Source organism: Bubalus kerabau, chromosome 7 (assembly GCF_029407905.1).
Source record: "Bubalus kerabau isolate K-KA32 ecotype Philippines breed swamp buffalo chromosome 7, PCC_UOA_SB_1v2, whole genome shotgun sequence".
NCBI classification, from domain to species: domain Eukaryota; kingdom Metazoa; phylum Chordata; class Mammalia; order Artiodactyla; family Bovidae; genus Bubalus; species Bubalus kerabau.
Genome location: NC_073630.1, coordinates 106,336,828 through 106,362,680, shown reverse-complemented (window position 1 = coordinate 106,362,680; position 25,853 = coordinate 106,336,828). Strand labels below are relative to the sequence as shown.

Sequence of the window (25,853 nt, the reverse complement as noted above, 5' to 3'; positions counted from 1 at the left end):
ATAGTCTAAAGTGGCTGCTAAAACTCCAGCCATTACTTCCAGTAAGAAGGAAAGAAGCATAAGAGAGGTATCTTCCATTCCTTTAAGCAGCCATCCCCCTCAAAGTCCCAAGCAACACTTGTACTTATACTTTAAGAATAGAACTTAGTCTGTCAGGGAGCCTGACAAATAATCTATTAGCTAGGTACCTCAGTTCAGTTCACTCACTCAGTCATGTCCGACTCTTTGCGACCCCATGAATCGCAGCACGCCAGGCCTCCCTGTCCATCACAAACTCCCAGAGTTCACTCAGACTCACGTCCATCGAGTCAATGATGCCATCCAGCCATCTCATCCTCTGTCATCCCCTTCTCCTCCTGCCCTCAATCCCTCCCAGAATCAGAGTCTTTTCCAATGAGTCAACTCCTCGCATGAGGTGGCCAAAGTACTGGAGTTTCAGCTTTAGCATCATTCCTTCCAAAGAAATCCCAGGGCTGATCTCCTTCAGAATGGACTGGTTGGATCTCCTTGCAGTCCAAGGGACTCTCAAGAGTCCTCTGCAACACCACAGTTCAAAAGCAGCAATTCTTCGGTGCTCAGCTTTCTTCATAGTCCAACTCTCACATCCATACATGACCACTGTCATTCCTTAAAAAAAAAAAAAACAACAAACTGGCCTTTATTAATGAAGAAGGCAACAAGATACTGTTTAAGCAGCTAGCAGGATCTGTCATTCTGCAACGTAATTTTTTTTTTAATAATAAAAAGAAAACCTTCCATAGATTTCTGTGAGAATGTGAAGATATCAGAAAGCTAATGCAATATAGATCTACAGCAGTTTTCATAGAGATCAGGCACTTGGAATAGTATTGGAACTGAAACACAATTATTACATTTGTATCACTGTGCCACTTTCTACAATACATATGGATAAAACTTGGCCCAGAACTGTGTAAGTTTCTCTAAATGTGTTTTTCTGATAAAGTTAGGAGGCTTTTGGAGTGTGGCAGTGTGTGTGCCCTTAGTTGCTCAGCCATGTCCCACTCTTTGTGACCCTTTGGGCTGTAGCCCACCAGCCTTCTCTGTCCATGAGATTTTACAGGCAAGAATACTGGAGTGGGTTGCCATTTCCTTCTCCAGGGAAACTTCCTGACTCAGGGATTGAACCCACATCTCCTATGTCTCCTGTATTGCAGGCTGATTCTTTACATGCTGAGCCATCGGGGAAGCTGGAGTGTGATAGGATGGAGGCGAACTGCTCTCATCCCTTCATATTAAAGAAGATTCCACAGCTCCCCCCAAAGGCAGCTTGAAAGCTTGACCATGTCTAGGTAGGCTCACGGGAAATGGAAAGCGATCTGACTTCGGCAGAAGGGAACAGCTAGAGTGAAATGTTAAAAGTGTGTGTGTGGTGGGGGCAGGAGGCAAACCGGAGTTTAAAAACTCACCAACACAGATAAATTTTCAAAAGAAATTATTTCGTGCGCAAACTAAACTGGCAGTGGCTTAGCAACAAAATGATGCTTTTTGTTTTAGCTCCATCTGTTGACCCACCTGCAAAGGACCCCAAAATAATCATTCTAAACAAGAACAAAATAGCTGCTATGTAAACATATCCTCAGTGATGCCCTCTAGCCGAAGCTGCACCCACTCCCCCACCCCAAGTCCTTCCATTCAAGTCATTCAAGGAACTCAGATTCCTTATTACATAGATATTATGGAACCACCAATGAGGATTAGCCATCATGCTTTAAGAAGCAGAGTTGAGTAGTTACAATGGAGACCTTAAGGTCTACAAGCTAAAATACATGCTTTACAGAAAATACTTTCAGGATCCTTCTTTTAGCTCACTTGGTAAAGAATCTGCCTATAATGCAGGAGACCCCGGTTTGATTCTTGGGTCAGGAAGATCCTCTGGAGAAGGGATAGGCTACCCAACTCCAGTATTCTTGGGCTTCCCTGGTGGCTTCAGACGGTAAAGAATCTGCCTGCAATGCGGGATATCTGGGTTTGATTCCTGGATTGGGAAGATCCCCTGGAGGAGCGGATGGCAACCCACTGCACTATTCTGGCCTTGAGAATTCCATGGACAGAGGAGCCTGGTTAGGCTACAGTCCATGGGGTTGCAAAGAGACGGACCCAACTGAGCGAGTTTCACTTCCACACTTTTCTTTACTGCCCAAAGTTGATATGTATCTGTTTATTTCCTAAGTATTTGTTAATCAGCCATCTTATACTCAGTACCATGTTCCTAATTTCTATTTAGGAAGCTATCAGACAAATGAAAGGATACCTAATTAAAATGCTCACTGAAAAGACAGCTATTTGAGAAGCAAAAATAGGTTGTAATGTGAGCATACACAGAAAGCATTAACACAAAACAAAGAGGAGGGGAACTGTAACCAGGATATGCTTCCTGATGAAAACAATATCTGGGTTGATACTGAAAGGCAAGCAGGAGTTTACCAGGCAAAGAGGGAGACAGAAGGCACAGCAATTTCAAAGGCCCAGAGAGAAATTAGGGAAACTTAAATATCTCAGAGATGAGGGTGGAAAAGATCAGCAAAGGCTTAGAGATACCTATGTCAGATTAATGGCAAGGGTAATGGATGAAAGGACTGTCATAAAGTAGTTAAAATAGGTTAAGTTAGGCCATTGTGGGGCAGAATGCAGGATGTGATTGTTGTTAAGTAGAGCTGAAACCCCGGTCAAGATTGGATGAGGAAAGGGTGATAAAATATTAATACAAGTGGAAGAGTAGGAAGAAAGGTCACTGCAAGCCAGTGACTCTGACCTGGACATGAAGGTGTGTCTTGCTTGTTCAGGATATTCAAGAAGTTTTCATAGTCAGACAGTTGTCCAGGGAACTGCCCAGTGACTGAAAGCTTTGCCTCCACTGCAAATGAAAATTAAATGGTCCCCTTCATTAATCTTTCCAAATCGCTTGGCAGGCCACATCTGAAATTCTTTTGGATATTATAAAGCCTTTCATTCCAGATTAAAGACTTAACATGCAAATGTCAATTGAGATCAAAACATTGTAATTTATTTGGACCAAAGTACAACAGACAGTGAACCAACAGAGGTGAGATCTTTTCCAGTTTTAATTCATGGAATTTTAGAAAAGGAAGGAGTCTCTAATGAATAAGTCTCTTATTAATTAGGTTATTATGTAGTTCTGTTAATTCTGAAATGGAGCTAGGGAGGAATGAATAAAAGCTTAAGAAGATATCTTGGTCATATTCAGGAAATGTGTGATCTTTTCATTGAGATTGTAGCAGAGGAAAAAGTTTTTCTTGACTCTCCTAGGGTCTCTGAAAATTAAGCAAATGAAGACAGATTAACAGGATAAAAGCATACAAATTTTATAGAATTTTTACATGTTATATTGGAGGGCTTCCCTGTGACTCAGAGGTAAAGAATCTGCCTGTCAATGCAGGAGATGCAGGTTCCATCTTTGGATCTAGAAGATCCCCTGGAGAAGGAATTGGCAACCCACTCCAATAATTTTGCCTGGGAAATCCCATGGACAGAGGAACCTGGAGGGCTACAGTTCATGAAGCCTCAAAGAGTCAGACATGATTGAAGGACTAATACTTTCACTTTTCAGACAAAGAAATGATAAATTTGTGAAGAATTGACAAGACAGTGGGGTTTGGCCTAGGGTTAGTAAATGGTGAAGGAATTACTAGGAAGAAAAGAATTAGCTTAAGTATGTTTATACAGATTTCTCAGCCCTAAATTCAATCTCTGGCAATATGAATGCCTATAATTTTCTCCTGGTATAGGGAGGGTACCTTTTATATGGGAGTTTGATGACCAGTTTCGGGGAAGAAGGTTGGGGGTTGGAGAGACGTTCCTGCTTTTGCTATTTTCTCAGATTCCTTCAGTTGAAGATATTCAGTATGTCAAGGTGCTATGTTTTGGGGGTACCATGTTCTGAATCTCATCAAGATGTACCTTGTTTAGTAAGACATTATTTTTAAAAATAATTATTTGAGAGCAGTGTTGTGGCTATATCACGTTTAAGGGGAGGACTTTCCCCCCCAGTTTATTGTTATTTGATTTGAAAATTTCATTGAATTTTTGCCTGATCTCCCCTCTCCCAACAAAAAGTTCTAGATTACTATACCTTATATGCTCCCCACTTCCCTTGCCACCTTCTGCATGTGCATGCATGTGTGCTAAGTTGCTTTAGTTGTGTCTGAGTCTTTGTGACCCTGTGGACCATAGCCCTCCAGGCTCCTCTGTCCATGGGATTCTCCAGGCAAGAATACTGGAGTAGGTTGTCATGCCCTCCTCCAGGGGATCTTCCCTACCCAGGGAGCCAATCCGGGCCTCTTAAATGTCTCCTGCATTGGCAGGCTGGTTCTTTACCATTAGTCCACTTGGGAAGCCCAACCCTGTGCATACCTTTTTTTTTTTTTTTTAATATTTGTTTGGCTGTGTGGGGGTTTTAGTTGTAGCATGCAGATCTTTCAGTTGCAAGATGTGGGATCTAGTTTACTGACCAGGAATTGAACCTGGATGCTCTGCATTGTGAATGCAGAGTCTTAGCCACTGGACCACCAGGAAGTCCTTGTATACCTTTTTAGTTCTCATTATGTGTTTAGTTCTGTCTCTTCCACTAGCTCTTAAGTCTCCACAAGGGTAGGAACTATTCAGTTTCGTTCACTATTTCCCAGTTCTTAACTCAGTGCATGCCATATACTAAGTGCTCACTAAATATTCTTGAAAAAATAAATGGAAACCATATTGAAATACTGTGTAGATTTCTATGATGTAGTTAGTAAGTACAAGCAGTTTTTTATATGTCTATTAGCAGAGAAAAAAGAGCAGTTCTATAAGCATTTTTTAGGGGACACTGAACATGCAATTAAAAAGTTCATATTATAAAAAAATTCTATTAGAATATGACCTTATTAAATACACAGTATTACATCATACTTCCAAACAAATTTTACAATTTTTGTGTGTGCACACTAAAACTGGTCTTGCTCCACTTTTGTTTGTTCGTATTAAAATTTCAAACATAAGGTCCTGAAGAGAAATATTCTGAAGTACTAAGATTTATTTCTATTTCTGCTATTTTAAAATGGAAAAGTGATTTTTTCGCCCCTAGAATTGAAATTTCAAATAGTTACCTTGGGGTTTTTACATAAGATGCAATTTTTTTTTCTAAAGGTTCTTTTCTAGCTAAATCAATCGAAACCTATGTATTAATATTTATAAATGTATCAGGATTGAATTTATTCTGAAATAGATTCCTAGGGTTGTGAAAGCTAGAGCTTGCTCTAACAAAAGATTTTAGCCTTCAAATTTTTTTTTTCTTTGCTCGCTCGTCTATCCCCTCCAACATTTCATTGAGTTTATAGAAAAATTAGTTGATTTCAACATCATTTTCACTTGCAATGGTTTTTAGCAGTGAGTGCTCAGGTCGATCAACTGCTTCCTTGGTCTTACAAACTATGCTGCTATGCTATGCTAAGTCACTTCAGTCGTGTCCGACTCTGTGCGACCCCACAGACGGCAGCCCACCAGGCTCCCCCGTCCCTGGGATTCTCCAGGCAAGAACACTGGAGTGGGCTGCCATTTCCTTCTCCAACGCATGAAAGTGAAAGGTGAAAGTGAAGTCGCTCAGTCGTGTCCAACTCTTAGCGACCCCATGGATTGCAGCCTAACAGGCTCCTCCGCCCATGGGATTTTCCAAGCAAGAGTACTGGAGTGGGGTGCCTACAAACTATGGGTAAGTAGTTATATAAACACCAGGTGTTTTGTATCAATGTATCTCTTTTGCAGAGCCTGTGGAGAAATTGCCAGGAACAAAAGTAGACCCTTTTTTCCTTCTTTAAACGACAGAAACCCAGGAACCTTCACCATGAGCGAGACGGGACTTATGGTACATACAGCCACAAAAGAGAAGAAACGGATAACTTCGGAGGTTAATCATGCGGTGGCCTATCTGAACCTGTGTTTTGAGGACGCCAGTCAGGCCCCGCCGGCTGTCCCCAGCATCAGGAAGGACAACACTCCCCAGCTGGGTGAAAACTCCCGCCGCCCGCGCCCGAGCCGGGCTCGGAGAGCACGCGGGGCGGGGGCGGTCCCCTGCTGGAGGTAATTGGAAACCACACTACCCAGAGTGCTGTGCGCAGGCGCGGGCGAGAGGACGCCGGGCGCCGGCTAGGCTCGGCGAGGCCGCGCACAGGGGCGCGCGTCCGTCGGGTGCTCGCGCGGGGCCGGTGCGGCGCCGTCCGGGGCTGCAGGAACCTGGCAGCGCGGCTGCATCCTTGGCGAGGCCCGGGACAGGGGCGGGGGTGGGGAACCGAGCGGAGGGAACCAGCCGAGGACTGAGGTAACCGGGCTTTCGTCCCCCGCCCCCCCAACTCCCTCTTTTCTTTGTGCGGTGCTGTCCGCTCGTGCGAAGTCCTCCGTCACCTCAGCCCCGAGCTCAAATCGTAGCGCCGCCCGGGCTCGCGCCTGTGGCGGAGAAACTCCCCGAGTCCTGCACGCCGGAACCCAAACTCCCCTGCCGGGAGGGTTTCGGCCCCTTCAGCCGCTGCGCGGTTTCTGTCGCCCCCTCCCCCGTTTGTGGCGAGAGGCAAGGCGCGGGGTGGGGGGTAGTCGCGTTCCTCGAAGGGAACCCCGGTTTCCGGCTCCTCAGCCTGGCTCGTTCCTCAGGGTCTTTAGAAGAAAAGAGAGGCGGGCAGGTGCTTCTCGGGGTCCAGGCGAGGGCGGCATGTGGGGGCGGGGCGGGCCCGCGGGGCTGGGGCCCTGCGGTGAGGGACGCGCCGCCCGCGAGGGTCGGGGAGGCGGGCGCGGGTATCGGGGTCAGCCGCCGTCCGGGATGCTGGCCCTGGGGCGTGCTGGCCGTCCGTCTGGAGGGTAACCCTCCGGGACTGGCCTGCCGGCGAGACTCATGACCCCGGGGGTCTGGCTGGCGTGTGCTGGGGGCTTGCAGCTCGCCTTAGGTGGAGACCCTGCGGGGAGCGGGGGGGTGTCGAAGAGTGCCTTGGAGTTTGAGAGCAGAAACTGCAGCCTCTTTCAAAACACGCCTCTGCTCAGTGGAGTTGTTTTACAGCCCGGGATACCTGCTCTTGCCTCCTTTTCACGCACTTCTGGGCTTCGTTAGCCTGCTGGTTTCCCTGAGAGAGGCGGTTTATCTACATCCTTCGCGCTTTCTAGCCTGGGGCTGGTCCTTGACTGGATTTGACAGTCCTAGCGTTTGGATTGCCTGAGTTTGAAAAGGGTTTTTGTTTTGTTTTGTTTTGTTTTTGGTATGTTTTCCCACCTGGCAATGTTGGATCGGGTGACTTTAAGTAGGCTATTGAACTTTTTTTGTCAGGATTCTTTTCCATCTGTATTAATAGCGTAACTATGCTTGGCCATTTTAGCTTATGCTTATGTTATACTGCTTCGGGAGGATTCTTTGGGAAAATGTTCTTGCAAGAAGCTAGGTTGACACAGGTGTTTTATCTGCTGGTTGCACTTTTTCTTTCTTTGCATTCCCCCTCTCCCCCCCTCCACCCCGGTGAGGTTAGTTGTTGGACTGTTGGTGTTCTTCATTCTCGTAGACCGAGGAAATTCTTTTCCTCCGTCTCCCTCCAGTGTTGATCCTGCCAGAGAGTAGTCTTGGGTAAGCAGAGGACCTCAGCTAAGCGGTGGGTTATTTCATTGGCTGCAGCTTTTCCTCCTCCTCCCTACGATCACCCATTCTTTTGTCACTCATCCCGTGACCTACTTCAGACTTTAGTCGCTGTATATATCGCCTTTAAGATACAGAGAGTATGAACATAAATAAATATCAAAAGAAATTTTAGGATACCATACTCAGCTATTGCTTAACTTCATATTAACATTTCAAGCTGCCAATACTTTTAAAATCTTTTTAAAAACGTTTATTTTTAATTGGAGTACAATTGCTTTGGGGCCTTCCTCGTGTCTCATCGGTAAAAAAAAAAATCTGCCTGCAATGCAGGAGGCGTGGGTTCCATCCCTGGGTGGGGAAGATCCCTAGAGAAGGAAGTGGCAACCCACTTCAGTATTCTTCCCTGGGAAATCCCATGCACAAAGGAGCCTGGTGGGCTTCCTGGGGTCACATAAGAGTCTGACACGACTTACTGACTAAAAAACAAAAATAATTTCTTGACAATGTTATGCTGGTTTCTGCTGTACAACAGTGTGAAATCAGCTGTAGTATATCGCCTGCCTCCTACTCCTCTAGGTCATCACAGAGCATTTAGCTGAGTTTCCTGTGCTATAAAGCAGCTTCCCACTATAGTGTGTATTTGTCAGTGCTGTTCTTAATTCATCCCCCTCTTCTTCCCCACCTCTGTCCACAAGTCTTTTCTCTGTATCTCTATTCCTGCCCTATAAATAGGATCATCAGTATCATTTTTCTAGATTCTTTATAAAGCTGTTAATTCTTTTAACATTTGATAAGATTATTATTATTTTCTAAGATGGTAATATATTCTGTAATAATTGCACATTCTGTCTCCTGGCAGGAAATTTAATTCACAGCCACTGAGGATAATTTTTAAAAACACTGTTTCCTCACTTGTTAAGAAAGTGAGGTAGATATATTAGACTCCGTATCCTTTATCAAAGTAGTTTATATTTAGAGCAATTTTAGATTCATAGCAAATTTAAGTGGGAGGAACAGAGATTTCTCATATACTCTCTGCCGTCATATGCTCCTGCCTTGCCCCATGTAAGCAGTCTCCCCCTCTATCAAAATCCCTACAGCAAAAAGGTAAATTTGTTACAGTCAGTAACCTACATTGATATACCATTACCCAAAGTCCAGAGTTTACATTAAGGTTCACTCTTGCTGTCTATTGAATATTCTGTGGATTTAGACAAACGACCTTTTTTCAAAAAATCAAGAACTCTTAAGAATTGTAGAGAACTGAAAATGGGTTTGTCATTTTGAAAAGATTAAAGGGACTATTTTGAATGTCCTAAAAATTAATTTCAAGAATTTTATGTTTTAAAACATTGGATATCTAAACTGGTTTTTTATATTTGAATTTTCAACAAAGGTTAATTATTTTTATATATTAAGAACTATAGCGATAAGGAATAAGAAATACTTCATAGAAGTAACAAAATGTCATGTCTTTCAGTCCTAAAACTCATTAGCTTGACCATTTCTTCACTATTCTGAAAAACATGTTTTATGTTAACCAATGAAGGAAGAAGAGATGGAACATTTAGAATAGACATTTGGGGATTTCCCTGGTAGTCCAATGGCTAGGACTCTGCACTCCCAAGGCAGGGAGCCCAGGGTTGATCCCTGGTCAGGGAATTAGATCCCACATGCTGCAACTGAGAGTTCCAATGTTGCCTCTAAAGATACCACATACTGCAGTTGAGACCCAGCATAGTTAAAGTATACTTTTTTTTAAACTGATGTCAGTATTCGGAATATAACTACACTAAAATGTGACCCATTAGGCTTTTTTTTGATCTGTTTTCTTTGTCTGAAAGCCTTTTGTGGAAGCATCAAAATGTAATAATGAGCTGGAACTAGACAGTTCTGGGTTAGAATACCAGCTCTTAATTTGTTGGCTGTGTGCCCACGGCAGGTTATTTTCTGAACCTATTTCCTTAAATGTAAAAGGGGGTAAAATACTAATTTTTATAATAGGTGAAGTCATTTTAGAAACTGTAAGGCACTATCGTTTATTGATATCATTAGTCACATGCTATATTTCAGAATGCTGTCAGTTTATTTTTTTGTTGAAAACTGCTTATGTAAGTACTATGAAACTTTTTTTAAAAGGCTATACAAGAGAATTCATTGTCTGTGAATAGTTTAGTTGATTCTTGTGAGTTAGAGGTAAAATTATGGAAGAGGGTCAAAGGGAAGAGAAAATTTCTACTTTGTCTCTGGTTCTTAACCTGGGTCTATGGATGTATCCATAAATGGTCTTCCAAGATTCTGTGAATTCTGTGTATATTTCTGTTTTTCTGGAGAGAAGACCCACAGCTTTCAATGTATGTTTAAAAGGAGTTCACTACCCCTTTAAAAAAAAAAATGGGAGTGTAATAGCTTTACAATGTTGTGTTAGTTTCTGTTGTACAACGAAGTGAATCAGGTATGTGTATACATATATCTCCTCTCTCTTAGACCTCCCATCCATCTAGATCATTGCTGAGCTTTCTGTGCTCTATAATAGCTTCCCACTAGCTATTGATACATGTAGTGTGTATATATATATATACACACACACACACTATATATATAGTTATATATATGCTACTCTCTCTGTATATACATATATATATATAATGCTACTCTCTCAATTCATCCCACCCTCCTCTTCCCCTCTGTGTGTCCACATGTCAGTTTCCTATGTTCTGTGTCTCTATTCCTGCCCAGCTAATAAGTTCATCTGTATTGTTTTTCTAGATTCCACATACATGTGTTAATATACAATAATTGTTCTGAGTTATCAGAATGAGAACACTGTACGACAGACTCTAGATTCATCTACATCTTTACAGATGACCCAACTGTGATCCTTTTTATGACTGAGTAATATTCTATTGTATATATGTATCTTCTTTATCCATTCATATGTCGATGGACATTTAGGTTGCTTCCATGTCCTGGCTGTTGTAAATAGTGCTGCAGTGAGCATTGGGGTACATGTGTCTTTTTGAATGATGGTTTTGTAATCTATTCTGTAATAATTGCACATTCTGTATCCTGGCAGGAAATTTAATTCACAGCCACTGAGGGTAATTTTTAAAAACACTATTTCCTCATTTCTTAAGAAGAGAGTAAAGAAGATATATTATACTCCACACCCTTTATCAAAATACTTTACATTTAGAGCAATTTTAGGTTTATAGCAAATTAAGTAGGGGAACAGAGATTTCATATACCCTCTGCCCTCATATGCCCCCTGCTTTGCCCCATATATGCACAGTCTCCCCACTATCAAAATCCCCACACCAAAAGGTACATTTGTTACAGTCAGTGAACCTACAATGATATACCATTACCCAAAGTCGAGAGTTTTACATTAAGGTTCACTCTTGGTGTCTGTTGTATATTGTGTGGATTTAGACAAATGACCCTTTTTCAAAAAAAAAGAACTCTTAAAGAGTTAGAAAGAACTGAAAATAGGTTTGTCATTTTGAAAAGATTAAAGGGACTATTTTGAATGTTGGGATTCTCCAGGCAAGAATACTGGCGTGGGTTGCCATTTCCTTCTCCAGAGGATCTTCCCAACCCAGGGATCGAACCTGAGTCTCCCGCATTGCAGGCAGACTCTTTACCATCTGAGTCACTGTGGAAGCCCCAAAATTAATTTCAAATGGCTTTTGTGTATTAAAACATCGGATATTTAAACTGGTTTCTTATATTTGAATTTTCAACCAAGGTTAATTATTTTTATATATTGAGAACTAGAGAGATGAAGGAGAATAAATGCCTCTTAGAATACCAAAATGCCCTATTTTTCAGTCCTAAAACTCCTTAGCTTGACCATTTCTTCACTTTTCTGAGAAATATGTTTTGTGTTAACCAGTGAAGGAAGAATAAATGGAACATTTAAAATATACATTTTTTTTACACTAATGTCAATATTCAAGATATAACCATATAAAATGTGACCCATTAGGCTTTTTTTTTTTTAAATTATTTGTCTGAAGGGCTTTTGTGGAAGCATCAGGATATAATAATGTATTGAACTCAGTTCTGAAACTAGACAACTCTGGTTTAGACTATCAGCTTTTCACTTTTGGCTGTGTGAACCAAAAATGGTCTTCCAAGAATCTGAATTCTGTGTGTACTTGTGTTTTTTCCTGGAGAGAAGAACCAAAGCTTTCAACATACGTTTAAAAGGAGTTCACAACCTTTTTTAACTGAACCATTTAGATAACAACCATTAGCTTCAGTTATCTAGGTTTCTGTACTAGATTTTTTGCATATTATTTTCAAAATTAGTGTTTTTGAGAAAAAGTGAACAGAATTGTGTGTGTGTGTATGCAGGTAATTTTTGAAGCACCGCGAATGCCTGTTTTTCTTCTAGAACTGGAGGTTGATATTTTTGATATAGTATGTTGATAGCAGTAAAAGTACTGCTGCTTACACCTGGAGTACATACCACTGATTGATCCGTTACCACGCCTCCCTCCACCCCTCTAGTGTTGATGGGCAGCAGACTGCGTGGCAAAGCATGCACCCTAGTACCATCCAGCACACTGGAATAGTATTTTGAAATGTTAAAAGATAGCTTGGTTTGTTTATCCTAAAATCTGGATTTTTTTTTCTTTTCTCAACAAAATACTAAAATGCTAATGAAAATTAAGTATTTTTTCTTCCAAGCTAGGTGATGATATTTATATTGTATATTTCTGGTGTGATATTTCATCTTACATAACACAGAGTATGAAGTTCTATTGAATCCTAATTGATGATCATTTTAAGGTTCAGCACTGCTAGTTTGGAAAGAATATGAAATTTATAATCAGCTTATGTAGATTAGATGGTGATTTGTGATTTTAATTATGACATTTAAAATTGATCTTATTTGCATTTTGTGAATTTCAGAAGTATGTTAGAGTTCTAAGATTGAGTTCATTCTTGTAGTAGAGTTTGGAAGTAAGCTACATAAAACTGCCCTATTTTCTTTGTTAGTGATAGGTTGCTGAACTTTCGGGCTTTACAGTGTGAAGCCAACTTCTGTTTCTGGGTCAATTACCGGTAGCAGTCACAAGGTCTAAAGACTATGAGATGGATCAAGTGATGGTATACCAACTTATGAATGAATCTATTCAGTAATGTGTTTCTGTCTTTTTGAGTTTTCTTTTTTCTTTGATATTGGTATTTTCATTTGATATCTGAATGCTTTTCACAGTTCAAGGTTTTAAATAAATAGTTGGGGATTTATAGACTAATCTACAAATTAGTAGCAGAATTGTGTTCAGCTCTCTAGACTTGCACTTTTTATAAAATCTGAGAGGTCTATATAGATCTCAAAGATCAGTTAGAGGTGAATGTCAGCATTTGCATAGCACCACATATATATATTTGTCACTATGCTGCATCTTTTGTTATTTTATTGCAGAGGATTGCTTATTTCTTTAATAATGAAAGAGTGAGTTTAATTAGAAATGGAAAACAGAAGAATCATTTTAGCAAAAATTTTACCTGTGGAAGTACTGTCACATTAAAAAGATCAGTGTTTTTATAAGGGAAAAGAATCTGAAAATGAAAAACGTGTGAGTCACTTTGCGCTTCACCTGAAACTAACACAACATTGTAAATTCACTAAAGGTCAGTGATTTTATGTGTATTTTCTTACTCTTAAACTTTAAAAATATTAAAAAACATTTTCTGTCTGGGGAGAATATTATATCCATATTGTGGTTCCATAATCTAAACATACCATGCAAGATGTATAAAGACAGAATTAATGCTGTCTTCAGCCTCCTATTAAGAGTTTTGGCCGCACAGTCATGCATGCCTGTGTTGAGACCTAGGCATTGCCACTTAATAGCTGTGTGACCTCGGGTAGGTTTCTTAACGTCTCTGAGCCTTATTAGCAACAGCTATAAATATAGTAATAATATTGCTTTGAATTATCCTGAGGATTGAATAACTGTGAAATATCTTAACTCAAATAATAGCACTTGCTTATATAGCTTATGTGCCAGACAGTTTATTAACTCATTTAGTCCTTGTAACAATCTTAAGAAGTTTGTATTGCTGCTTTCCTCATTTTTACAGGTGAAGAAACTGAGGCTAATAAAAGATTATGTAACTTACCCAGAGTCATAGTCATACATGCAAAGTAGATAGTAATGCTGACTATTGTATCCAGGGGTCCCCAACCTCCAGGCCTCAGACCAGTACCTCCTGTCAGATCAGTGCCGGAATTAAATTAGAAATAAAGTGTACAATAAATGTAATGCACTTGAGTCATCCTGAAACCACCCTGTTTCCAGTTCATGGAAAAATTGTCTTCCATGAAACTGGTTCCTGGTGCCAAAAATGGTTGGGGACTACTGGTTGTATCAATAGTTTTTTTTTGTTTGTTTGTTTTTTTAAAGAAAGGCTTAGAGCAATATAACCAGTTCTCATCTTTTGCTGTAGTGCAAAATGCATCTGAATGTAGATCTAATAGCATATTGTATTTCTTTGCTGGGAAAAATGTTGATTGGAGGATTGTGTTCCTCACCGAGGACTGAGGATCACATAATTTATAAAAGTAATAGTGTCAGTTTATTGAATGCTTACTGTGAACTAGATACAGGGCTAAGTATTAATACATTACATATATTACTTCATTTATTCTTCACAGTAGTCTTAACAGTATGCTCAAGAGTGGTTTTAAGTAACTTGCCTAAGGTTATACAGCTAATGGGACTCTCAAAACTGGCTCTTAAGTCTGCTATTAACTGCTAGTTTTTGTGCCTTGTGTTAAATACGACTATAGTTTTCTCTGTATAGTCTAAATACGACTATAGTTTTCTCTAAAAAGAAGGGCAACAAGTTAGTTTTAAATTGAAAAAAAGTACTCTCTTAGTTTAGAACTAGAAGTACACAGGCTCTCTGTATCCACAGATTCCATATATGTAAATTCGAGGAAACTCGGATGAAAACATTCAGGGAAAAAAAAATTCCAGAAAATTCCGAAAAGCAAAACTTGAATTAGCTGCACACTGGTGACTTATTTACATAGCATTTACATGGTATTGTTGTTTATTGTTCAGTTGCTAAGATGCGTTTGACTGTTTGCAACCCCAGAGAGGATTTAAAGTAAATGAGAGGAGGTTGTACAAGGTTATATGCAAATACCATGCATGCCATTTATGTAAGGGACTTAAGCATCCTTGGATTTTGGTATGAAGGGCTGTGTCCTGGAACTAATGCCCCAGGATACTAGGGGACGGCTGTAAACAGTGATTACCCAAATCTGTGGTCTCTTAGGCCAAGCCTAGCTTGCTGCTGGTTTTGTAAAGTTTTATTGGAACCCAGCTACTCTCATTACTTTATGTATTTATCTATGGGTGCTTTCCTACTGCAGTGGCATGGTTGAGTAGTTGTGACAGAGTCTGGATGGTGCAAAAAGCCTGAAATATTTACTGTCTGGCCCTTTATAGGAAAAGACGCTGACCCCTGACCTAGACCAACACTGTTCTTTTATAAATGAAGACACTGAGACGTGAGAGATTAGGTAACTTCCCAATAATGCAGCTAGTTAAAATCCAGTTCCCCTAATACCTACCTCACTGTTTTTTCCCCTATACCATGCTACTTCTTAAGCCTTATAAAATCAACAAGTGTATCATATGATCATTATGTGAGGGACTGTAAAGTATTCTGAAATATTATTATATATAAAAATATTTAACCTAGTTAAAACAGACATGCTAGCTATAGTAAGAGGAAATATTTGGTCATTTTTCTTAGAATTTGAAGAGCTTTGGGAATATGCTTAGTATGGCCCATGCCTTAAAGGTCTGTGGCTAGTTTTAAACTTACATTTTCTTATTTTCCTCCATAAATTTCTCTGTAACCAAAAAAAAGAGGCTGTAGAATTTATTCATTAATTGGTTTGAAAACAGCAGTTCAAGTTAGAAGCATATCACATATACATTTTTAAAAAAACCATATAATTTGTACCTAGTTTTTTCTGCTTACTAGTACTTTATCCTTGGGCATTTTTAAGCACTGAGGTGATGTGATCAGATTTGAATTTGGGGATGATAACTTGCAGCAGTAACAAGGATGTGAGAGAAGAGGCTATGGGGAGGCTGTGAGATGATGGGGCCTGTGAGTAAAGTGCTGTGGCTGGAGAAGCAAGGCCAACAGTATGAGGAAAAGTTAGGGAGTGGAGTGTATGAAACTAGGTCATAGTTGGATAAGTGGAATGGGAGCTTTGAGTACATATAAGCTATTGCATTTTTAATGGGGAGCCCTCTTGATCACCAAGGCTAGTTTAGATTCTCCCATGTTACCCAGTGTATCTCCCTACTATTGCCTTAACCACAGTATTATGACCACTTGTTTGTGTCCCAAAGGGATGACTCAAGCTCCTTAATAGTAGGAATTACGTCTTATTCATCTTTTTTGGGGGGGTGGGGGACTTACTTTAGATAACTTAAAAAATTAGATTATGCTTGTGCATAAATTTTTTTTTCCTTCTGGAGGAGGGCATGGCAACCCACTCCAGTATTCTTGCCTGGAGAATCCCATGGACAGAGGAGCCCAGGGGGCTACAGTCCACAGGGTTGCAAAGAGTCAGACACAACTGAAGTGACTTAACAGGCATACTTTTTTTTTTTTTTTTTTTTAGGAAAATATAAGAGATAGACCAGATAAGGTATTCCTGAATTTCGAGATAGACCAGATAAGGTATTCCTGAATTTCTTCACATTTAGGGTCTGGCTCTTGCAGCATTTTAAGAAGTCTTTTGTTTTTTTCCATACATTATAGCCTCCTAGTCCATCTACAACATAGATGGTGCAACCTTCCGTTAGTGTGCTCTATCATCTGCTGAGGGGTTTTCTTTTAGGCCACTAGCACCATCCTTCTAATTTTGGAGCAAGTACTTCTTGGTGTGTAATGCATGTTATTTTTGCATGTATCTTGGTAGCAAAATGTAATTCAACCTCACCTACTCTGACTGCTTTTCTTGAGCCCCTTGAAGTAATTTTCTTCAGACACTACAGTAAAAAACTAGTTTGTGAATCAGTGCCTTGGTAAAGACAACAGAAATGAATGACCAGAAAAATGAAATTTAAAAAGATACACAAAATGCAAACTTCAATTTTTATGAAATTCAACATACAATTATTGTCAAATACAACTTTGTTCTAAGAGTTTCTAGGCACTTGATTTTTGTACCTACCTCGTTGCAGTGTGTTTAAAAAAAATGTGGACCAGACCCACTTTGAATAGCACTGCTTTAACGCCCTTTGTTGTTGCTTTGCCTATTCACCTGTGAATTTCCAGAACCTGCAATATAATGTCTGATGACTGACTGAATGATTAAATATAAGGCAAATGGTATTTATCCTTAACACTGACAGTATTAGTTTTTTTTTGTGAAATGTTATAAAACCACATGACCAGTATATATCATATCCTTTAGTATATATATGTGTGTGTGTTGGCTTATGTGTTTATCTTGTTAAGGCAAATGGAGTTCCCAAACTCCTAAGAGAAGACTGATTCTCATATAGCCATGGTAACAATTAGTCATCAGAACCAGTTTGAAATTGGCTTACTTAATAAATGACAGTTCTTTAGCGTTGGTTTTAAGTCTGTTTAATGAATCAGTAACAACGTAGTGAATAAGATTTTGTAAGCCTCTGAAAGTTCACCAGCCACTAAGCACCACACTCCCTTCCAAACTGAGATTAGCGGTGTGCTCTACTCAGAGTGTGCTTGACCAGCAGGGCTCTCACTGGAGTATATAATAATTCTTACTTAGCTTTGGGTTTTGTTTCATATATTGAATGGGAAGTATCCCAATTTTGGACACTTGGAAACAAATTATTGGTGAATTAATTTTTTAGTAAACTTTATGTTTTTATTCAGATAATTATCATTTGTTATTTGAGTACAACCCTGTGACATTCTTAAGTAAAAATAATAATAGAGACTCTTTAAGAGTTCACAAATGTAGTTCGCGAATTAGATAAAATTCAAGTCCTTTTTAAAGCAAGTTATTTTATACTAGACTTTTAAACTATTATGATTGTAATAAATTCAGTGGTCTAATTCAAACAGGCAATGATTATGGGTAGTGGAACCGGAGTAGAATGCCTTTTTAATAAAACAGACCCTAAAATAGAAACATCTTACAAAATATTCAGTATAGTGAAAATGTTGTTTAGGGATCCTGGAAATGACAGTAGTATTTAACAAGCAGACTGATAACAAATAACAATTGTATCTAATATATGCTAAGAAAAATGTTTTTTTGTAAGTCATAGTAGTAAATTCTTGGAAGTTATTTGTATCTTTAATGAGTAGGAACTACTGAAGCTTGTCAATTCAGTTTGTCAAAGAAGCAGATTCTCCTTTAATTATTGGCACAATATATTTCTTATGGATCATCTGATTCAAAATTTAAAATCTCGGTGCACAGCAACTAGAGAGTAGCTCCTGCTTCTTGCAGCTAGAGAAAGCCCATGCACAGCAACAAAGACCCAGGGCACCCATAAATGAATAAAATAAAAAATTTTTAAATCTCTGCTATTTGCTTTTGTTAAAAAAAAAAAAAAAGAGGAAATAATGAGTGTAGCTTAATTTTTTCTGACTTAAAAGTTAAAAAATGAATTTAAGCAACATATTAATCTTTGTAATGAAATAATTGAAAAATGTCTTTGCTAAATGACATCCTTTGTGATTATGGTTAAAATAATACATCCAGAATTCAGGGTTAAAGTAATTTAATTATATGTTGATTTAGATAATAGAAAAAGAGTCTCTAGGGTTCAGAACTATTCTGTTTGGAAAGTATTTTTAGTACCTCTGCTAACTGTATGCTGTGCTCAACGTGGGCCTAGTAGAAGTGAGTAGAAATTGCCTATGTTTTGGGGACTCAGTGTTACTGGAAATACTAATAGTAATCAGGCAATTATTACAAGTATTATAAATTTGAATAAGGGTTGAGTATGGTAGAACAACAGATTGGTTCCAAATAGGAAAAGGAGTTCGCCAAGGCTGTATATTGTCACCCTGCTTATTTAACTTATATGCAGAGTACATCATGAGAAACTCTGGACTGGAAGAAACACAAGCTGGAATCAAGATTGCCGGGAGAAATATCAATAACCTCAGATATGCAGATGACACCACCCTTATGGCAGAAAGTTAAGAGGAACTCAAAAGCCTCTTGATGAAAGTGAAAGAGGAGAGTGAAAAAGTTGGCTTAAAGCTCAATATTCAGAAAACGAAGATCATGGCATCCGGTCCCATCACTTCATGGCAAATAGATGGGGAAACAGTGGAAACAGTGTCAGACTTTTTTGAGGGGGGGCTCCAAAATCACTGCAGATGGTGACTGCAGCCATGAAATTAAAAGACCTTACTCCTTGGAAGGAAAGTTATGACCAACCTAGATAGCATATTCAAAAGCAGAGACATTACTTTGCCACCAAAGGTCCATCTAGTCAAGGCTATGGTTTTTCCTGTGGTCATGTATGGATGTGAGAGTTGGACTGTGAAGAAGGCTGAGTGCCGAAGAATTGATGCTTTAGAACTGTGGTGTTGGAGAAGACTCTTGAGAGTCCCTTGGATTGCAAGGAGATCCAACCAGTCCATTCTGAAGGAGATCGGCCCTGGGATTTCTTTGGAAGGAATGATGCTAAAGCTGAAACTCCAGTACTTTGGCCACCTCATGCAAAGAGTTGACTCATTGGAAAAGACTCTGATGCTGGGAGGGATTGGGGGCAAGAGGAGAAGGGGACGACAGAGGATGAGATGGCTGGATGGTATCACTGACTCAGTGGACGTGAGTTTGAGTGAACTCTGGGAGTTGGTGATGGACAGGGAGGCCTGGCGTGCTGCGATTCATGGGGTCGCAAAGAGTCGGACACGACTGAGCAACTGATCTGATCTGATCTGATGGTATAATCTGCTTTATAAGTACAATGAAAAAGATATTCAGTTGTTACAGGAGCACAGAGGAAGTACACCCAATCCAGGCTAAGAATAAGGGAGATTTTTTTAGGGCCTTTTTGAGCAAATAAACCTGAGTTGAGTCTTATAAAAATGAGTTAAGAGTCAGCTGGTAAGGATGGATGTTGCTTTAAGGGCATTTCAAAATGAGAAGATAGCCTGAACAAAGGCAGAAAGATAGCATGAAGTGTGTAGAGAATTACATGCAGTCAGGTTTTTCTCTGCACAACATAAGGTGGGGTTTACCATCTTATTTCACAAATATACACAAATTAATTTTGATAAATACACATTCTCTGTCAACTTTAAGATGTGGCTCTGAAATTAATCAGAAACCACTGTAAAATAAAATGCTTTCTATCATTTAAAGTCTTCATCTAACTGAATTGTAAAGAGTACAAACCAAACTTATTTTAAGGAAGCTTGAGTCTCCTAGCACTGTTGCTGCCCGTAGTAGGTACTGCATCAGTAACTGTATAGCTCTGAGTTGTCTTTAGAGGTGCTTTCAGTCGAAGTGCTGCTCTTGTCATGGAGCACAGGCTCTAGAGTGCACAGGCTCAGTCGTTGATACGCGGGCTTAGTAGCCCTGTGGCATGTGGGATCTTAGTTCCCAGACAGGGGTCAAACCTGTGTACCCTGCATTGGAAGGCAGATTCTTAACCACTGGACTACCAGAGAAGTCCTCAAAGTGCCATTTAGAATTCTTTCTACTAGTATAAATGCAAAGAAGTTTGAAAAACAGTATAAAGTGGACTGACTTATCACAGTTGTACCTTTATGCTTTTGCTGTAAGTCCTCTTTTCTCTGATTATCGCAAGTTGTTGTGTTTACATGTAAAAAAAAAAATACATTTTTGTTAGGTATTTTCTGCAGTGAATCAGTAAAACCTATGTTCTTCTTTTTGAAGTACTTTAGTCTTCAGCTGTTGGTTGATACGACTTTATTGGCACTTAGAGGAACAAAAAAATGATCTTAACTTCCTACCTGTTTTAGTGCCATAATGTACCAGTGCTAAGTCACTTCAGTCATATCTGACTCTTTGCCACCCTATGAACCGTAGCCCGCCAGTCTCCTCTGTCCATGGGATTCTCCAGACAAGAATACTGGAGTGGGTTGCCATGCCCTCCTCCAGGGGATCTTCCCAGCCCAGGAGATTGAACCCAAGTCTCTTATGTCTCCTGCATTGGCAGGCGGGTTCTTTACCACTAGTGCTACCTGGGAAGCCCCATAATGTACCAGAGTGTGATAGAAATAAACTCTGTGGACCATCCCTCTTGTTTTCTGTTGTGTTTATAAACTCTTACATCACTGACTCAGTGGACATGAATTTGAGTATACTCTCGGAGATAGTGAAGGACACTGAAGCCTTGGGTGCTACAGTCCATGGGGTCAGAGAGTCGGACACGACTTAGCGACTGAACAACAAATATTTGGGGAAGGAGTATCTTTTTTTTCTTTCTAAGAGAATCTTAGGTACATTAAAAATAATTCTGGGTTAGAGTTTAGGTGGAGTTACACTTTAACTCATTACAAATTTGTGTTCTTTAAAGAACTTAGCTGACTGATGAGACTTATAGAGTGAAGTGTTTTACAGTAAATATTCTTTTCCTCTTCCTGGCTTCCTGTTCTGTTGTATATAACAAAATTTTTTAAAAATTGAAGACATTGAATTCTTTAAATACACCATTAAAAATTTTTTTTTTTTGGCTACACCAGAGGTCTTGTGGGATCTTGGTTCTTCAACCAGGGTTCGAACCCTCACCCCCTGCATTGGGAGCACGGAGTCTTAACCATTGGACCTCCAAGGAAGTCCCTAAAAAGACCATTTTAAAATAATTTGGTGTGAAAGTTTTTGAGCTCGTGTCTCATGCCCAAATCTAACATCAAATATAAAAGCAATTTTATAAAAATGAGTATTTGCTAATACCCTCTTGATAGAGCAGTCCTCTGACAAAGGAAATTATTTTATGACCATAATAAAACTTTCTGCTAGACAGAGCTAGAGTAGTTTGATATAAGGGGGAAAATGTGTGATAGTTTTAAATTGAGTATATTTAAACCTAGTGAAGTTTAAATGAGATATTAATGATACCTACAGTCACATTACCCATTTAGGACATGAAATACAGTATGACAAAAGTTCTAGATGAAAGAAGACTCATTAGGCTAACCAGTAATGGAGAACTGACTCGGTTTTTTTAAATTTGGGGGGAAAAACACCCAGCCCACAAGAATCAGGTTAATTCAGTTACATATGATGCAAGCTCATGTGGGTAAGATACATGGGTGTCTTTGAGACATAATCTCAGTTCACACTGTGTTAGGTAGATAAGTCTAAAACACAAGAGGAAGACAGTGAACAAACTAGAGAAGTACAGAGTACTGTCTATGTTCATAGAAGGGGGATCACGTCTTATTGGGAGAATTAGAGACGTCGTGGAAGAAACATTACTTAATAAACTAGGCCTTCACATCCTTCTGCATGCGGAAAAGCTTTGAGGGCTTGTGCGTATACTTGAGGAAAGTGGAATAGTGACATCTGTGAAATAGTAGAAGAATGAACTGAATCAGAACTGAACTGAAACCCTAGCTTCCACAATTTTCTATCTGTGTGACAGGGCAAGTCAGGGATGTTTAGGCCATCTGTAATGTCGTGGATGTGCGTGCTAAGTCGCTTCAGTTTGTGTCCAACTCTGCGATGCTATGGACTGCCACCCGCCAGGCTCCTCTGTCCATGGAATTCTCCATGGCAAGAATACTGGAGTGGGTTGCCATGCCCTTCTCCAGGAGATCCTCCCAACCCAGGGGTCAAGCTCAGTGTCTCCTGCATTGGTAGGTTGGTTCTTTACCACTAGTGCCACTTTGTGATGCTTAAATGAGAGTATAGTCAGCCCTCTGTGTCTGTGGATTCTGTGTAAACGGAGGGCCAACTGTATTCTACCATTTTGTATAAGACACTTGAGCATCATCTGGTTTTAGTATCTGAGGGAGGTCCTTGAACTAATCCTCTGTGGATACTGAAGGACAGCTGTATCTATAAGATTTCTGGGAAAATATGTGACAGTGGTTTAGTAAGTAGTGTTTCCCCTTCTTTTTCCTATTTTATGTCAAAAATTAGTGGAGGAAAAAATTGGAAGGTAGGCTGGAGTCAGAGCAAGAAGAGCCTTGAACGCCTGGATAAGCTGCTGAAATGCATAACATTAAGCAGCTTGGAAGTGACACAGCCACATAAGTCTGGCGGTCCTACATAGATGTTTTGGGATGGGATGGAGAGGCATGGTGACTGGTTAATGAAAGATGCAGGAGTCTGAATTAGGGTGCAGTGAAAGAGAGGAGAGTTTAGGGAGAGTAGGAAGAAAGACAAATGGGAGAGAGATTTTTTCCCAAGTAGAAATCAGGGGAATTGAAATTAATGGGTTATATAAGTCAGAAAAGCAGTCAGATACGGCTCAGGTTTTTGAATGAGGGCAGCTGAAAAAATGGCATTGCCACTTGCAAAAGCAGAGGAATTAGAAAAAATAGCTGATTTTAGAGGGGAGAGGGTACAGAATTTGACTTTTCATGTATTTTTTTGTTCTGTGATTCTCTTTCACTTGCGGTATGCTCCAAATCATAATGCAGGGGTTAACAGCACAGACATTTGTAAAGTGTCCTGCTGGCTAGGTTTGAGTCCTGACTCTACCACTTAAAATTATATCCTTAGGGAATTGACCCTTTTGTCAGTATGTAGTGACACAACATAAAACTGCCCATCTAAACCATTTTTAAGTGTACAGTACATTAGTCTGTGTGGATCACAATAAAATGTGGAAAATTCTTCAAGAGATGGGAATACCAGATCACCTGACTTGCCTCTTGAGAAACCTATAAGCGGGTCATAAAGCAACAGTTAGAACTGGACATGGAACAGCAGACTGGTTCCAAATAGGAAAAGGAGTACGTCAAAGTTGTATATTGTACCCTGCATAACTTCTATGCAGAGTACATCATGAGAAACGCTGGGCTGGAAGAAGTACAAGCCGGAATCAAGATTGCCGGGAGAAATATCAATAACCTCAGGTATGGAGATGACACCACCCTTATGGCAGAAAGTGAAGAGGAACTAAAGAGCCTCTTGATGAAAGTGAAAGAGGAAAGTGAAAAAGTTGGCTTAAAGCTCAAAATTCAGAAAACGAAGATCGTGGCATCTGGTCCCATCACTTCATGGCAAATAGATGGGGAAACAATGGCTGACTTTATTTTTCTGGGCTCCAAAATCACTGCAAATGGTGATTGCAGCCATGAAATTAAAAGATGCTTACTCCTTGGAAGGAAAGTTATGACCAACCTAGACAGCGTATTAAAAACCAGAGACATTACTTTGCCAACAAAGGTCCATCTAGTCAAGGCTATGGTTTTTCCTGTGGTCATGAATGGATGTGAGAGTTGGACTGTGAAGAAAGCTGAGCACCGAAGAATTGATGCTTTTGAACTGTGGTGTTGGAGAAGACTCTTGAGAGTCCCTTGTACTGTAGATGGAGATCCAACCAGTCCATCCTAAAGGAGCTCAGTCTTGGGTGTTCATTGGACGGACTGATGTTGAAGCTGAAACGCCAATACTTTGGCCACCTGATGTGAAGAGCTGACTCATTTGAAAAGACCCTGATGCTGGGAAAGACTGAGGGCAGGAGGAGAAGGGAACGACACAGGATGAGATGGCTGGATGGCATCACCGACTCGATGGACATGAGTTTGGGTGAACTCCGGGAGTTGGTGATGGAAGGGAGGCCTGGCGTTCATGGGGTCACAAAGAGTTGGACACAACTGAGCGACTGAACTGACTGACTGACTAACATTAGTCTTAAAACACTATGTACACATTGTTGTGCAACACATTTCTGGAACTTTCCATCTTGCAAAACGGAAATATGTATATCTATTGAACAATAACTCTTCTTTTTCCCCACCCCCCGCCTCTGACAAACACATTTTATTTTTTTCATGAGCATATGAATACTTTAGATACCAAGGGGGAAGGTGGAAGAGGGTGGGATGAATTGGGAGATTGGGATCGACATATATACACTACTATGTATGAAACAGATAACTAAGGGGAACCTGCCGTATAGCACAGAGAACTACTCAGTGCTCTATGGTGACCTAAATGGGAAAGAAATCCAAAAAGGGGGGATCTATTTGTATATTTATAGCTGTTTCATTTTGCTTTATAACAGAAACTAACACAACATTGTAAAGCAACTATACTGCAGTAAAAATTACGTTAACTGTTATCTTATGGTTTCTGGGAGTGAGGAATCGGGACACAACTCATCTGGGTCCTCTGCTTAGGATTTCACAAGGCTGCAGTGAGGGTGCTGACCTGTGTTATCATGTGGAGGCTTAACTGTGAAACAGTCTACTTCCAAATTCATTTAGAAAGTTGGGATAATTTCTTTGCAGTAGTGTGACTGAGGACCCTAACGTTTTACTGACAGGTGGAGAACTCCCTCCGATCCTGGGGATTGCCTGTAGTTTCTTGCTGCAGGGCTCTCTGTCCATGGCACTTGGCTCCTTAAAGGCTTGCAGATGACCCTCTCACTTCAGTCTGTTCAATCTTATATAATGCAACATAATCAAGCGAGTGACACTTCATCACCTTTCCATGTTCTGTTGGTTAGAAGCAAGTCACAGGTGGGTCTTATCTTCAGGATTATATGAAAGCATGACTCATGGGAGGGTCACTGTTCTGTGTCTACCACAGTAGCTCTAAGAAGATATTAATAACTATAATCTGTAATCTTACATTGAACATTTTGGTCCCTGTCAAAAGCTAGAAACAGTTGTTGATGCAATTAATAATAAAGAGGCTAATATAGGAAAAGACTAGTTAAGGTATTTATTTTCAGAAATGACATAAGTGAAGCTTCCATGCTAATAATACCAGTATTTGCAACATGGTTTATAATTTCATAAGTGCTTATAAATCCATTATTGCATTTGATTTAATTTTTGGAATAGTCTTATGAAGTAGATAGATATACCTGTTTACAGATGAATAAGGTTAGCAGGGCCCTCAAAAAAAAAACCTCACACATAGCCAGTAAGTGCATAATTACGTATTTTAACTTAAAATCTCTTTGTTACTGTCACTAAAGTAGAATGTAGCATAGAACTGTTCATGGTGTGAATACTCATCAAATGTGCTTTGATAATGAGTAAATTTGACTTTATATAAATATAGTAA

General features: G+C 39.8%; 1 protein-coding gene across 6 annotated transcripts in view; it reads left to right on the top strand.

Annotated features, from left to right (window-relative positions):
• KLHL8 (kelch like family member 8) overlaps positions 1–25,853 on the top strand; it is a 73,957-nt gene that overhangs the window by 1,169 nt on the left and 46,935 nt on the right. For 3 of the 6 annotated variants that reach the window (XR_008717259.1, XM_055589063.1, XM_055589059.1), the window contains exon 1: positions 5,954–6,093. The exons of 1 other annotated variant lie outside the window; for it this stretch is intronic. The gene's annotated coding sequence lies outside the window, so the exon portion shown is untranslated. Of the gene's footprint in view, positions 1–5,953; positions 6,094–6,159; positions 6,332–13,107; positions 13,271–25,853 lie in introns of those variants that run through there. 2 more of the 6 variants (XM_055589060.1, XM_055589061.1) reach the window with 2 other exon arrangements.